The sequence below is a fragment of the Tupaia chinensis genome, unplaced genomic scaffold (genome assembly GCF_000334495.1).
Source record: "Tupaia chinensis unplaced genomic scaffold, TupChi_1.0 Scaffold141247_1, whole genome shotgun sequence".
NCBI classification, from domain to species: domain Eukaryota; kingdom Metazoa; phylum Chordata; class Mammalia; order Scandentia; family Tupaiidae; genus Tupaia; species Tupaia belangeri.
Window position 1 is genome coordinate 106,229 of NW_006201110.1, and position 4,301 is coordinate 110,529.

The window sequence follows — 4,301 nt, forward strand, 5'->3', positions numbered from 1 at the left end:
AATGGAGAAGGGATTGTGGTGTGGCCAACCCCCCTGAATGATTTCTCACTTCTCCTCTCTCTGTCTCTCTCCGGCGAGCACACATACTCTATGGAAAAATAATAATAATAATAATGCACAAGTCCTTTGATTCAGTTATTCTATTTCTAGGACTCTCTCCTTAGAAAGCATCAAACGTACACAAACATGTATGCCTGAGGTCTTCATTGAAGTACTGGTTATTAAAGCAAAAGAACTGGGAATGGACCAGTGGTGGGGCAGTGCTGAAATGTGATGCTCAGCCGAGGAAGACCCACATGGAAAGTTGCGAGTTCTTGCCTGACGACCTCTCTGAGGCATCTATGTGCCTGGTTGAAGCTGGGCATGGATTGTGGCATTAAGACCCTTTCAGGGGTGCTGTGTCTCTGTCTCTCTGACTCATGGAACGAATAAGCTTCCTCCCCCCCCCCATTGGAAACAATCTAAATGTATTGTACATTAGCAGAGAGTCAATAGAGCTGTGGTATAGCCATACTACATATGCTATACAACTGTCAAGAGTAAGAGGCCTATTCTTCCGGACTTGGACAGATAGCAAAGGCACACTTAAAAGATCTGAAAAAGATCTTAAAAGATCTGAAAAAGTATATACCGTGATACATCGGTATAATGAACGGATATATACATAGAGCACATCAGAAAGAGACTAATAGCATCCACAGCCAACTATGCCCCTAGAGAAGGGAGCAGAAATTAGTGGTGAGGTGCTGATAAGTGAGTTCCCTCATCGTCTTTGTATTAATATATACCTGTTTTGAATCTCGAACAGTGTTCATTTATTCACATATTACTGCTGCTCTGGTTATCTGTTGTGTAACAAACATCCCAAAATGCGCTGGTATAAAACACCTATTTTGTTACGTGGTTAGGTTACCCCAGCAGGGACAATTCAACTCTGTTCCACATGACTGGAGCTTCAGCTGGGGTGGTTCGAATGGAGATTGCTAGAATGTCTGGATAGGGTTCTCAGCACTGGTATCCTGCAGCTAAATTTCCTGCCCGCCCCCACTGTCCCTCTTCTGCCTGCAGGTATGGAATGTCCAAAATGGCTTCCTCACTTACACATCTAGGGCTCGGGCTAGAATGACAATGAGCCTCTGGAGATGACTGAGCCTGTGTTTCTCCATGTAGAAAACTTGGGATTCCTCACAGCATGGCAGTCTCAGGATGGTCAGACTTCAGGTGGCTGCTTTTTCCCAGAGCAAGCATTCTAAGAGGCTGTAGATGGCAGTTTTGATACTAGTCAAGTCCTAGAAAGTCACTGCCAATTTATCTTATTGCTCGAGCAAGTCACTAAGGTCTGTCTATGCTGAGACCTGCTCAGTTGAACACGTTTTTTTCTGAGGGGGTGGGGCTATGGATTAGAAATAAACGTAAAAACAAACACACAAAGACATAGAGAAAAGTCAGGAGGATTAGATGAGTCCAATTTCTCTGATGGAGAAAGCTGCAAACTTGAACCAGCCTCCAGTTTATTATTTTATAGGACAGAAAATAGGGGAAGAGGAAATGGAATGCAAAGACAGTTTTCAGATGTTAATCGGCTGATGATATGGAAAAGGACAGGCAGGCGCCATTTGGTTTCTTCTGATTCTTTTGGGCAGAAATCTGAATAACACCTGTGGCATCTTTAGACTGATACTGCTTTGCAGTATCACAGTTAGCATATTTGTATTCTAATGCTTCCATAGCTATGCAAATAAAGCACATGACCAGCGTTTCTGCATATGTCTGAAGGTCACCGAGTTTGTTCAGAATGGCCGCTCTAGGAGTAGTAAAGAAGTTTCAGCCATTTTTCAACTACCACACTCTGTAATGTCAACAATGAAGACTTTAAAAACAAGAAATCTAACCTGACCAGTGGTTTATAATATTCTACATTGAAACAGCATATGGCCGCTTTCATTTCTCTCACCAGTCATCCAAAATGTAATATCTGTCTGGAAATCTTCTATCAAGGCTATTGCTTCCAATTTTCTTTTTGTTTTTATTTTTAAGAATTATTTCTTTATTTACTTAATTAATTTGTTTTAATTTGACCAGAGAGAGAGAAAGTATAAAAGCAAGCTACCAGGTCCAGGACTTGAACCACAGCTGGCCATGTGGGCGTTCAGTGCCTTAACCACCATGCCCCATACTAGTCCTGCTTCCAAGTTTCTTATGCCTTTCCACAAATCAATCATATAAATCACTGATATCACCTGAGGAGCCTTAAAAAAATGCTGATGCTCACAACAAATGGGTTAGCCTCCAGCGGGTGGTACCCAGTCACCAACATTTTTAAAAGCTTCCCAGGTAATTCTGATGTGTCAAGAGGGAGAAGCACTAGTGTAGACTGAGTAACTTTCAGTACCAGCAGCTGCCAGAGGCAGCTCCTTAATTGTTGACAAGGCGATTGGTTGCCTGTATGAACCTGGTCATGGAATTGCAGGAAGCCTTAACGGATGGTGAAAGATTGCAATCTTCCTTTTCAGGGCAGACTTCTATTCCCCAGGGAGACCTCCTCTGTTGCGGGAGTCAGAAGATGCTCTGACAATCAGGAGTTAGCATCTTTCACCCCTTTGCTACAGCCAGCTTCCAGAAGATTTATCTTTGTGGGCAGCCTTGGCCTATGCTAAGTAGGACTCTGCCTTGCGAGTCTTTTGCTCAAAGATGTCATTGAGTAAAATGGTTCTGAGACCTGCAGATGGCATAATGGTTATGTTGCTGGATTCCCATGTAGTCAACTGCAGTTCAAGTCCCAGACCTGGTGGCTTAAAACTCACATCAGGTGCATGTGCGTGCATGGGCGCGCATGCCCAAGATCCTGGGAGGAGAATGGAGAAAAGATGTGGCATATTCATCCCTGCCTGGGGATGGGGGCGGAGCAGGGGCGGTGATTTCTCACTTTCTGTCTCTCTTTCTCTCTGGCAAGCGCATGTATCCTATAACAAAAATCTCTTTCTGAAAAAAAAAAAAAAAGAAGGAAAAAGAGGGACCAGCAGTTCGAGTCCTGAACCCGGAGGCTTAAACTCACACTGGGTGCATTTGTATGCATTCCAACAACTCACAAGTGGAGAATGGAGGAGAAGGGATTGCGGTGTGGCCATACCCCCTGGAAGGTGATTTCTCACTTTCTGTCTCTCTGTCTTTCTCTGCCTTTCTGGCAAGCGCACATGCCCTATAGCAAAAATCTCTACCTTAAAAAAAGAATAATGTGGTATAGGTAAAACAAAATCCGAAGTCGTAGTTCAGAGGACAGTAGTTAAGTGGGAAGAAACCAAAATTGGGGACTGTGACTAGTAGCAAAGGCTAAGAATGGCAGAAGCCCAGAAGCCCAGGGTACCCTAAGATGAGAGGCAGGAGAATCTGTGTTACAGAATGTTGGGATCAGCACGCATGCCTCTTTCCACACATAGGCTGGATCTGAAAGTATGAACACCGCGAATTTCATCAAATACTACTCTGAAAACCAGGCACAGTGCTGGCCCGCTAGTACATTTACACACTGTGTAGGGAGCTGGATCCCACATGGTCAACTACAGTTTAAATCCCAGCCCTGGCAGTTTGGAAAACACACTGAGTATGTGTGCCCACATACCCCAAATCCTAATAGGATGGAGGAGTGAAGGAAAAAAAGACTGGCAGATCACATCCCTTTCAAGGGGTTCTCTTCCTCATACTCTCTTTCTGGTAAATGCATACTTTGGTAATTAAAAAAAAATATGACCAGTGGATGACATAATGGTTATGTCGCTGGACTCCCACATAGTCGACTGCTGTTTAAGTCCTGAACCCAGTAGCTTAAAACTCACACTGGGCATATGTGTGCATACCCAAAATCCTAAGAGGAGAATGGAGGAGAAGGGATTGTGGCATGGCCATCTCTGCTAGGGGGTGATTTCTCATCTTCTGTCTCTGTCTCTCTGGCAAGTGTACTCACCCTATAACAAAAACTTCTCTCTCTAAAAAAAACAAAAAAGCTTTAGGGGCCAGCAGATGGTGTAGCAGTTACATCGCTGGACTCCCACATGGTCAACTGTAGCTAGTCCTGGGCACAGGTGGCTTGAAAATCGCGCTGGGCATGTGTGTATGTGCCCAAGATCCCAGGAGGAGAATGGAGAAGGGACTGGCCTGGTTAACTCCCCTGGGTGGTGATTTCTTACTTTCCTTCTCATTGCCTGTCTCTCCCCTCAGCAAGCGCACATACCCTATAGCAAAAATCTCTCTTAAAAAAAAAAAAAAAAGATCCACTTTTTTTTTTTTCTTTGAGTGATTTTTTG